The sequence below is a fragment of the Prionailurus bengalensis genome, chromosome B3, assembly GCF_016509475.1.
Source record: "Prionailurus bengalensis isolate Pbe53 chromosome B3, Fcat_Pben_1.1_paternal_pri, whole genome shotgun sequence".
In the NCBI taxonomy this organism is placed as follows: Eukaryota; Metazoa; Chordata; class Mammalia; order Carnivora; family Felidae; genus Prionailurus; species Prionailurus bengalensis.
The window spans coordinates 40,907,122-40,919,347 of NC_057355.1; the positions used below are offsets into that span (position 1 = coordinate 40,907,122).

General features: G+C 40.1%; 1 protein-coding gene across 2 annotated transcripts in view; it reads left to right on the plus strand.

Moving 5' to 3' along the window:
• The first annotated feature begins 532 nt into the window (after positions 1 to 532).
• The window catches only part of CSNK1G1 (casein kinase 1 gamma 1), a 162,734-nt gene continuing 151,040 nt past the window's right edge, over positions 533 to 12,226 (plus strand). Inside the window, exon 1 of one of the 2 annotated variants that reach the window (XM_043555191.1) lies at positions 533 to 753. The gene's annotated coding sequence lies outside the window, so the exon portion shown is untranslated. The remainder of the gene's footprint in view (positions 754 to 12,226) is intronic. The other variant, XM_043555189.1, reaches the window with a different exon arrangement.

Consider the following 12,226-nt stretch of genomic DNA (forward strand, 5'->3'; position numbering starts at 1 on the left):
CCATTCGGTTTCAGGGGCTGTCACAGGAGAACCAAGTGCCTGAAAAAGCTTTCGTAGCATTGAAGATTTTTTAAAACCCAGTTGAAACATAACTGAAAATCCACAAGAGGGAGATGCTTGCTAAATCGCCAGAAAATAACTCCTACAAGGGACCAGACAGAGCCTTAGGAAGAGCCAATAGGTCGGCCTGGGACTCAGGGCGGGAGGGAGCAGGTGTGTACAGTGGCTGGAGAATGGCGGGGGGTGCCGCAGCTGAAGGGAAAAGCAAGTTGGGCTGCGTGTCTCTGGTAGCTAAGAGTGTGTCTCGTCTAAGACCAGGAGCAAAAGGTAAAAGGGTGTCGCCAAAGATGAGCACCCGCTCCTAGCTACCTTCTGGTAGTCCCAAAAGAAATGGGGGTGGTTGTCTTTGAAGGTACTTCCGCTTAGCAACCCCACGCGGTTGCTAGGGAGGGGCCGTAGCCTGGATAACCCGGAAGTGATGGTGTCCATTTCTCACTGCCTGCTTTAAGTTCGTCCTATCGGGAGCGCCAGGGTACTCTGCGCCCGGCCGAGGGTGGGGCCAGCAGTAGTGGTTCCGGCTCGGCTTCTATAGCCCCTCGGCTCCTCGCTTTCCCCCTCCCCTCCCGCACCTCTCCTCCCTCCCGCTCCTGGGAAAGAGAGGAGCCACCGCTGCGTGTGGGTACAGAAGCACTCGGAGCCTCCGGGAGGGGACCGCGCCCGCCCCTTCTGCGCCTCTGAGTACCGCCGGACCAGGTACTCACTCCGGCTTCGATGGGGTCCGGGAGGCAGGAGCCTGAGGGTGTGCGTGTCTGTAGGGACTGGTGGGGGGCCCTTCTCCGGGTTGGGGAGGGGGCCGGCGGAGATCCTGGGTGGGGCGCAGGCCGGCGTGTGTGTGGCGGCTAGCGGGGGTGGAATGGAGGGTTTGGGGGACCCCGCTGGCAGAGAGTGTCGGGTGGTCAGCTCGAGGTTGTGGAGGAGGCGCCCCCTCGGATGCAGAGTTCGGCCGGAGTGGACCGGGAGTTTGCCCCCTGGAGGATTCGCTCTGAAAGGGGGAGCATCCTCGGGCCAAAAGGGGAGCATGGACCTCGTCAGAGTGGTTAGGGCAATTCCTTGCTTCCCTTGCCTACCCTCCTGAAACGGAGCACGGCTTTCAGGGTTGTGGGGGGTTGTTAGTCGGCTGGGCACCGCGGGGAGCCGCCCTTGGCTGAGCTAGGGCAGAAGAGTGGGTAAGGAGACCTCTCTCCACCCAACTTCCGTGTGCTTCCTCCACTTCTTCCTTTACTGCTCTCTCGCCCGCCCCAGAGTCCTTATCGGAGCGGTACCCCCAAGTGGGCAAACATCACAGCCTATATGAGAGGGTGCAACTGGGTTCGTTGCCCCTAAATGATACTTCAAATGTTTGGAAAGTGCCAGAATGGCATATTTAACCAGGTATCCCAGCTCGATATTGAATCTGGTATAAATTGTCTTAGAAAAGTGCAGTACGGAAAAGCACCAAACTACAGGCTAGTCGGGTATAGCCTTGTTTGGTAGATATGCATGTTTGTAAAAAATAGGTTGGGGGAACTATATAGATATAGAGGTCTAGGCGAGACATGTTGAGGCAAGCCTCTTTTTCCAATCTGTTTCTCATCTGCCTGTAAGCCTGTTCTAGTTTAAATGAAGCAGAAAGACCCTCTTCATTTATATTTCAATTAGCGACTGAATTGTAGGTACTATGGTAATAGATGTCCCAGAATAGATAGGTAAACGTTCAGAGACTAGATCCTCTGCTTTTGAGCCTGTCTCTTAATCTTTTAAGGAGATAATTGTGGTCAAGTGGAAGTATTGGCTTTGAGATAGGTAAATCTGGGATTGAACCCAGACTATGCCACTGGCTAGTTGTTGACCTTGGGCAAGTCATGGGACCTACCAGAGATTTAGTTTCTTCGTAAGCAGAATGAGTAAAAAATTTTACCAGTATTTTAAGAGTGTGTGTGTGTGTGTGTGTGTGTGTGTGTGTGTGTGTGTTGTATTTAAAGAACAGTTCACTTCAAATGGAAGCACCTTCTAACTGAAAGATCAGTTATTATCATTAATTTCACAGTCAAGGTAGCCCAATTTTGTGGAATGAGGTTTGAGACAGGAAGTGAATGGATAATATTGCAAAAGCATATGTATACAACAGGGCTTTCAATGGCTTCTAGAAATTGATCATAAGTAGCAGGAAATTCAATGATCAGATGTTTCTTTAAACTCTAAATAAAGGACAGTGTATGCACTTACTGAAGTGGGCAATATTGTTTCTCTCAGATTTTTCTCAGATTTGTAGTGTGTCTAGTGTAGATTGATAGAAAGATATTTAAAGAGTAATGTTCAGGGGAGGCTGGGTGCCTCAGTCAGTTAAGCTGCCCTCTTCGGCTCAGGTCATGATCTCTTGGTTCATGAGTTAGAGCCTTGTGTCGGACTCTGTGCTGACACTTCAGAGCCTGGAGCCTGCTTCAGATTCTGTGTCTCCCTCTTTCTCTGCCCTCCCACTGCTCGCTCACTCTCTCTCTGAAACAAATAAACATTAAGAAAAAATAATGTATATAAATGTTTTTAAAGTTTTTAATTCCAGTTAGTTAACATACAGTATTATATTAGTTTCAGGTGAACAATATAGTAATTCATCACTTCCATATGTACAACACATAGATATTTTGATTAAGTTCATATGTCTCTGCAGAGAATTAAAATTGGGGCATAAACTAGAAAATAGTTGTGATTTTAAGATTAACATCAACATCAGTAGCATGACTCATCTTAATTAGACTTAAACTATTAGCAATACTTATAGAATTCTTATGTGTAATTCTGTAAAACAAGTGAAAATGGAATGAATTTCTGCCTTTAAAGCCTTCATGATGAGAATATAGAACTAAATCTCAGAAACTGTCTTTATGTTGATCACTTTATAGATTTAAAATGGTACAGTTACACGTAACCCATTATATCAGATTACCAAATAATATATTTTGCTTTGTAATGTCAGCTGTAGTTAATAATTTTTAAATGTACTTTATACTCAGTATAAGTCAAATCATTTACTTTAATAAGATTTTTTATGTGTGGAAAGTGGGTATAAAGTTTGTAATTCATTATCACTTTTTAGAGTGGTTTATAGGTTTTACATATTTTAAGAGAAATTTTCAAATAAATTTCTTTCCCATGTCTCTGTTCACAGAGTTCAACTTTTTTTTTTTTTTTTTTTTTTTTAATAAAACTCTGAACTCTGTGGAGCATTGGGTGGCTTAGTTGGTTAAGCGCCCATCTCTTGATTTCGGCTCAGGTCATGATCTCAAAAATAAATAAACATTAAAAAAAAACCAACTCTCTAACTATATTGCATGCTCTTTGAAGTAGAAATACTATCTTAAATTTTATCTGCCATTGCAGCTACATGACCGGCACCAAATAAATGTTGGTCAAATTGAAAAATGGCTGGATATATACAGACCGTTAGGACACTTCTCAGTGAGCTTTTCTACTCAAAGTATGTGGCCATTCCAAGGATCTTTGCAGTTGTCCTTTAGGAAATTTGCTTGTCAGGAAATCTAAAAATGACTAAACCCTTTTCAGTATACATCTCTTGGATGATCTCAAAAAGTTTGAGGAAAGATTGGGAAGGTTTATATACCACATACGAGAATCATGTAAGGAACAAAGTCCAGTTAATTTTATCAGTGCTGCCAAATTAGTAGTGAAAGAGTTACCGTGGAAATGTTTTAAAAATGCCAAGCAGTGCTTTACTCAAACCAAATGAATATTCTTCCAGAGCTTGTTCCTATTTTAAAGTATATTACTTTCTGCAGATATGATTTGGTCTCTAATAAGGATAAATAATCACTGTATAAAGAAAAAAACAGCTGATATCGTAGACAAACTTTAATATCGCCAGTCTTGGTAGAAACTGCTTCAATGGCTTTAGATCAGTGGAAGTAGATTTTCATGAAAGAACTGTAGAATTTGTGGAATGATAGTTTTTCTCTTTTTAACATCTTTCTTATCTCTACTCATTTCTGCCTAAGATAGAAACTTTGAGACGCTGGGAGGGGGAAAAAGTGAATTTACTTCAGAATTACCATTTTAAGTATGTGGATTACTTATTTGGAGAGCTAAATTGGATTTTGACATTATTGGGATTGTGTTCAAGATGGACTCAGGAAAAAAAAAAAATCAGATGCCATCTGTTTCAGATTCCTTATTCCCTCACCCCTTCGTGTTTTATGGCTTTGAATTCAACAGATTATTTTTCAAAACTAAAAATCCTCAGTAGATTTAGGTTATATAATTTCAGCTATATCAATGAACATATAACTAATAGAACTTGCATGTTTATATTGAGTTACACAAAAAGATCACAGACAATGGTTAAAAGTAATTTAAACTACCTGACTATTAAGTAGCTTCTTGTATCTTGGTCATCATTGACTTTATAAACCATTTTTGTCAGAAATACTTGTTGGTGGAAGTTGCTTTAAAAAAGTTGGGTAATGGAGATACAGAATAAATATTTTTTAGTCCTTGATGTTGCCACTTACAGAAGAGAAGTTTCTGCTGAGGATTTTTTCATTTTAGCGATAAGTCTATTTAAACTTAGGCTTTCAGCAGGGAGTTTGGCCTTACCATATACCAGCTGCTATTGTTTTCATCTAAATGGCACCATACACTTCATAGGGCACATACTTGCCATTTTTCAGTTTGGATCTTAATAAATCCTGAGGGTAGGCTTTTGGGTTTACTGAGCTGGAAAAGACCATAACTTGTTTAGGTTATAGTACTTGGCACCTGGCATGGACCAGAAATACCCAAGCATCTTTGAGAAACTATAAAGTAGTACCAGTGTAGTATCTTAGAAATGGCCTGAAGAGAGACCAATCTGGATAGAAGAGAGCCATGTTTTATCTGCAGCAGGAATATTCTGGTATTGTAGGAGCACTGATGGACTGCCCCTGTATCGTTTAGTCTGTTCCTCACCAGAAGCTCCAAGTGTGCAATGTAGTTATGGCAAGGGCTGGGGTGTCAGGGATGGGGATTGTTCTTCAATAATTGCTAACCCATCACAATGGAAGCATAGACATATTGGGGAAAGGGATATTCTCTTGGATTTTGCCTTGGCCAGAGAAGCTGAGTGAACAGGTAGCCATTGCCTTTGCCATCCAAGAGGACTTGGTACTACCAACACTTCTAGGTGCCGGGTAAGCCTGTCAAAACAACGTGGTTTGATGGCTTCATCAAAATAACAGGTAAATTTTCCAAGGAACAATAGCATTGGACCCACATTGGTTTCTATAGATTATACTTCTTTTTTTTTTTTTTTAAGTTTACTTACTTATATTGAAAGTGAGAGAGAACAGGAGCAAGGGAGGGACAGAGAGAGAGGGAGAGAGAAAATCCCAAGCTCCATACTGAGCATGGAGCCAGATGTGGGGCTTAATCCTGTGACCCACAAGATCATGACCTGAGCCATTATCAAGAATCAGATGCTTAACTGACTGCCACCCAGGTGCCCCTTTGGCTTACGTTTTCTAACCTAGAAAAAGGGGTGTTGAGGACTACGGGCCTCTGAATAAATACCATGCATTTATGTTCCTCTTAATAAGCTCATAAATACGTTTTGTCTTCTGGTATTAATGAGTCACGTGAAAATGTGTGTGCGTGTGCACGTGTGCACCCATGATAATCACTGGATCTCATTTTAATTCTTCATCCCAAATTGCTAACCATACCTGTGGTGAAGCAGCTTCCTAGCTGGATTTTTTTCTCCATTTCCTAGAGGTCACTCTCTCATGTAAGTGATAGTGAGCAGGGATATAACCAATGCCAGGAAAAAGGCAAGGAGATTGAAATTAATTTTTTTTAATTTATATGAATTGATTTAAATTAGATTTTATTTCACGTTAATTTCTTTAATTTTTCTCAAATTTCAGTAGTGATGTCTACTGTTTGAGATGTGGATGCCCAGTTTTTTTTATTCAAATATTTTTTTTCACAGTTTTAGATTTACGGAATAATTGAGCAGATAGAGTTCCATATCTCTCCTTATCCACAAAACTGCACTCCCTCCATTTCCTCTATTATTAACATATCTTGTTAGTGTGGTACATTAGTTACAATTAATGTACCAATATTGATAACATTAACTGTAGTTTCGTTAAGGTTTACTCTTTGTGTCATATAGTTCTGTGGGTTTTAACAACCTCATAATAATATGTATCCACAGTTTTATATAGAAGAGTTTTTACCACCCTAAAAGTCTGTTTTTTTTTTTTTTTATATATTTATTTTGAGAGAGCACATACACACACGTATGGGGTCGGGGGAAGGACAGGGAACTAAGAGAGAATCCCAAGCAGACCCTACTCTGTCAGTGCAGAGTCCAATGCAGGGTTCAATCTCATGAACTGTGAGATCATGACCTGAGTTGAAGTCTGACGCTTAACTGACTGACCCACCCAGGCACCTGTTTTTTGCTTTTTGTTTTTTTAATGTTTATTTATTTTGAGAGAGAGTGAGAGCGAGAGAGAGCTAGCTAGCAAGTGACCATGTGTGTGAACGGGAGACTGGCAGAGAGAATCCCAAGCAGGCTCCTTGCTGTCAGCCCAGAACTTGACATGGGACTCAATCTCACAAATCCTGAGATCATGACCTGAGCCAAAATCAAGAGTCAGATGCTTAACTGGCGAGCCACCCAAGTGCCCTCTAAGTTGTATTTGTTAACTAGAATTTGCTTTCAGTTCACTTTATTAACTATCCTTTCCTGGACTTAGAGGACACCTTACATTATCCAAAGCATCTTAATCTTAATTGGTATTTTGACCTTCAGATATTCTGGTTATCTGAGGTATGATGCAAAAACTGTTTAAAAACTCCATATTTGGTAGGTTTTAATTTGCTTTTTCACCTAGTTAATTAATAATAGACCCAAGGGACAATCTGTTTGAAAGCACTTACACTTTGTAGAGATAGATGCTCTCCAAATCAATCAGGGTGTAAGCTCACTTTGTTTTTAATGGGATCCATCTGGTTAATGCTTGTGTTTCTTGACTTTCATTGATTATGGGATCATAAAGCTAAAAGAAAACATAGAGATGGTCTAGTTAGACCCTTTCACTTTTTAGTGGAGATTACTGAAGTGCAGGGAGACTAAGTGACTCACTCAAGATGATCTAGCTATAAAGAGTCAGACTGGAACACGTATCTCCAGACTCCCAGTCCAGTCATCTTTTTTTATAATACACAAGTTCATTCATTTTAGTGAATGAAGAAATTATGATTTTGTAAGAAGTACATTTTCTAGAAATTCTATACTACAGTAGTGAATTTAAGATTTTGGTTGAATTCCTAGTTAATTTCTGAAATGTTGAGTGTGTATTTCTTAAAGTACCAGGTATCACTGGATCTTTAGTTAAGAGCAAATTTGTCGTTTTTCACATTTTAGATAGAAATCGGCCAATTAAAAAATAACAAAGATATTATAGCTTGTATTTAGTAAGCACATGTTCGGCTGCATTAAAATGAATCTTAGTGTATTTTTTTTTGCACAGTGGAGATAATTTGTTAATATTTAATGTCATAAAGCAACAGTGGAATTCTGCCGTATGTGGTACTGTATAAAGCTAGAGTGGAGTGTTATGTAAAACTGAAAGTATGGATTAATTTAATATGCATCTGGTAAATTCAGGGCTTGAAGGATGCACATCTGTTGAGAAAACAAATCATAGAACTATTCAGAGCTTCAGCATCTTTAAATATGTGTGCTTTGATTCTCTTTAACTGTTTTGAAACAGTCTTTAATGAATTCAAAAAAGGCTATTTGCTGTAAGGAAGCAATTGTGAAGCCATTTATGATGCTATTAATCATTTTATTCTCCACAGCATTTGATACATTAGTATTTTTCTTTCCAATTTAGTTATTGGGGAAAGAAAGAGTTAAATGATCACCATAACAAAATAAGCTTATTGCAAAACGGTGTTTAAAAAAAAAGAAAAGAGGTGGGTGCCTGGGTGGCTCAGTTGGTTCAGAGTCCGACTCTTGGTCCGACTCAGGTCATGATCTCAGTGTTTTGTGAGTTCGGGCCCCATGTTGGGCTTAGTGCTGGCAGCACAGAGCCTGCTTGGGATCATCTCTCTCTCCCTCTCTCTGCCCCTCCCCCACTCACGCTGTCTCTGTCTCTCTCAAAATAAATAAAGTTAAAAAAATTAAAGTGTTACTCTTCTTTCTCCCTCCCCTTAAAGAGAGAAAGAGAGAGAGCATAGTTTCCTAATTGGGATAAATTAGAAATCGTTTAAAGCTCTGACTTCTAATTTGAATCCATAATCAATGAAGAAGTAACAACAGAGTTCCTACTGTGTATTCACCATACTTGTGCTTTAGGAATATAGAAATTGAAGATAATATTTATTTGGAAAAACAAGACTTAAAATGGAAGGTTGAGAGTAATACAACGTGATAAGTAATTAGGTGCAAACCTGGTATAATCTGGGAATACTGTAGGATTTAGGAGGGAAGAACATTCAGTTCATAATTCTAATGGAAATCAGATTGAAGGTAAAGTAGTGGATCTTGGCTCTGGCAGCTGTTTAGAATCACTTGGGGAAATTTTTCCCAGAATCAGTTGAATCAGAATCTCAGGAGTGGTGAGTCCATAGTTTGTGAAAAAGCTTTCCCAGGTGATTATAATGTGCAGGCAGTGCTGGGAACCACAGGTTTAAAAGATAGATACGATTTGGGTAAGCAGGAAAGTGTTTTCAGGCAGTAGAGCTAAGCAGGGAGGGGGAATTGGGTGCAGCCTGTGAAAAGACTAATCCAAAGCTGTGTGGGCCAGTTAGGGAGTAGGAAAAAATAAGCTTAAGGAGGCAGAATGGGGTCATATGTAAGAGCAGGACTTCTCAAAGAGTGGTTCCTCAACCAGCACCATTAGCATCACCTGAACATTTATTATGAATGCAAATTTTGTGGCCTGCTCTAGACTTACTGAATTGGAAACTGTAGGGGTGGGGTCTACCAATCTATTTTAACAAACATTCCAGATGTACACAAAAGTTTGAGAACAGTTGTTAATAGAGGGTAATGAAAGGCAGGCAGAGGAAGTTAGATTTGATGTTGGCAATAAGTAGGGACCCAGTGAAGGTTTTTTAGGCTGGGGGAGTAACAGCATGCGTTTGTATGTCTGAAGGCAAATCTGATGGTGATGTGCAGAATCCTTTGGGATACTAAAAGATATGAATGAAGAAAGCCAGCTGAGGAGGTACAGACATAATCTAATGATACAATCGGGCAGGGCCTGTTCTAGGGAATTTTTGGTGAGAACACAGAATAGTCATAACAGTGATGACAGTTTGTTTATGTAATGGGCAGTATGCTAACTGCTTTGGACACATTGTCTCCTTTTTCTCACAACAAACCACTGCTGTGTGGCTATTACTACAATTTTACAGATTGGGCAATGAGGCCAAGAAAGTAGCTAGCTCCGAAATTCACATTGTTGGTAAGTGGTAGACACAGGATGCCAAGTTCAAGTATCTCTAACCTCTAAAGCCTCTTTTGAAGAAACAACTAGTAATATCTGGAGACCAAGAAATAAAGGAGAAGATTGACTCAGAAAAGTTCTAATCCTAAATGTCAGATAGCAAAGGGAAGTCCCTGTCAGAAGGGAAATAGTGCTTACACTAGGTAACACGGCAAGTCAGAAAACTTGAAACTATTTTGTAAAAGTGATTGTGAAAAATAACTAAAGGAAATTTTTGTATTGTGCTTTATAGGTATAAAATTTGAAGTAATTTGGGATAGCTGAGTTTTCAGGTTTTGTTTGAACTTTTTGCTCATGGTGTCTAAATTAGCCACCTCATCCAGCTTTTAAAAAATAGCTTTTAGGGGCACCTGGGTGGCTCAGTCGGTTAAGCTTCTGACTTTGGCTCAGGTCATGATCTCATGATTCGTGGGTTCAAGCCCTGCCTAGAGAGGGCCCTGTGCTGACAGCTTGGAGCCTGGAGCCTGCTTCGTATTCTGTGTCTCCCTCTCTCTACCCCTCCCCTGCTTGTTCTCTTTCTCTCTCGAAAATAAATAAACATTAAAAAATTTTTTTTTAATCTTTTAGATTTTATAGTAAATAAGTCTGTGAATAAATTATGTTTGAGAAGCTTTCTATAATACTCTTAAAAAAATTTTTTTTTTAATCCTTATTTATTTTTGAGAGAGAGAGACCGAGTGTGAGCAGGGGAGGAGCAGAGAGGGGGACACAGAATCCAAAGCAGGCTCCAGGCCTCAAGCTGTCAGCACAGAGCCCAATGCAGGGCTCGAACTCACGGAACTGTGAGATCATGACCTGAGCCGAAGTCGGACGCTCAACTGACTGAGCCACCCAGGCGCCCCCTATATATAATACTACTCTTGTCTCCAGAGAAATATTGTGATTTAGAAAAAAGTCAGGAGCATCTTTTTTTTTTTTTTTAAGTTTATTTACTTATTTTAAGAGAACAGAGTGAGTGGGGGAGGGACAGAGAGAGAGAGAACCACAAGCAGGCATGAACCTCGAATTCATGACCTGACCCGAAGTTGGACGTTTAACCAGCTGAGTCACCCAGGCGCCCCTCACTCAGGTTTTAATCTCAGGGTCGTGAGTTGAAGCCCTTTTTGGGCCCCATGCTGGGTGTGAAGTATGCTTTAAAAAAAAAAAAAAAAGAAATATCTTAGTGTTGGGGTGCCTGGCTGGTTCATTTGGAAGAGTGTGCAGCTCTTGATCTTGGGCTCGTGAGTTTGAACCCCACGGTAGAGATTATGGAAAAAAAAACAACTTAAAAAAAAAGAAATAGGGGCACCTGGGTGGCTCAGTCGGTTCAGCGTCTGACTTGGGCTCAGGTCATGATCTTACAGCTCACGAGTTTGAACCCACGTCGGGCTCTGTGCTGACAGCTCAGTGCCTGGAGCCTGCTTCGGATTCTGTGTCTCCCTCTCTCTCTGCCCCTAACCCACTCACATTTTGTCTCTGTCTCTCTCAAATAAACTTTAAAAAAAATTGTTTTAAAAAGAAATATTTCAGTTTTATTTTTAGTTGATAAGTAAGAAATAGTACAAAAACTTGACATGTTTGGGTAATTGTTTTCATAAGATGTTATTAGTTTCAGTACCCTCTTACTTTACTTATTGAGGTAAAATTCACGTGATGTGAAAGTAGTTATTTTATTTATTTATTTTTAATTTAATTTATTTTTTTAATTTACATCTAAGTTAGTTAGCATATAGTGCAATAATGATTTCAGGATTAGATTACTTAATGCTCCTTACCCATTTAGCACATCCCCCCTCCCACAACCCTTCCAGTAACCCTCTGTTTGTTCTCCATAGTTAAGTCTCTTATGTTTTGTTCCCCTCCCTGCTTTTATATTTGCTTCCCTTCCCTTATGTTCATCTGTTTTGTCTCTTAAAGTCCTCATATGTATGAATTTATATGATTTTTGTTTTTCTCTAATTTCACTTAGCATAATACCCTCTAGTTCCATCCACGTAGTTGCAAATGGCAAGATTTCATTCTTTTTGATTGCCGAGTAATACTCCATTGTATATATATATACACCGCATCTTCTTTATCCATTCATCCATCGATGGACATTTGGGCTCTTTCCATACTTTGACTAATGTTGGTAGTGCTGCTATAAACATGGGGGTGCATGTTTCCCTTCGAAACAGCACACCTGTATCCCATGGATAAATGCCTAGTAGTGCAATTGCTGGGTCGTAGGGTAGTTCTATTTTTAGTTTTTTGAGGAACCTCCATACTGTTTTCCAGAGTGGCTGCACCAGTTTTCATTCCCTTTTTTTTATTTTTTTTATTTTTTTTTATTTTAGGGAAGAGAGAGAGTATGAGTGGGGGAGAGGGGCAGAGGGAGAGAAGAATTTTAAGCAGTTTCCACCCTCAGCATGAAGCCTGTATTGGGCTTTATCCCCATAACTCTGGGATCATGACCTGAGCGGAAATCAAGAATTACTTGCTCAACTGACTGAGCCATCCAGGTGCCCCACTTTTTTTTTTAATGAATTTTCTTTTTTTTTTTCTTTATTTTAGAGAGGAGGGAGCGAGTGGGGGAAAGGCAGAGAGAAAAGGGGACAGAGGATGCGAAGCGGGTTCTGTGCCTACAGCAGAGAGCCTGATGCAGAGCTCAGTCTATAAGATCATGAACTGAACTGAAGTCAGATGCTTAACTG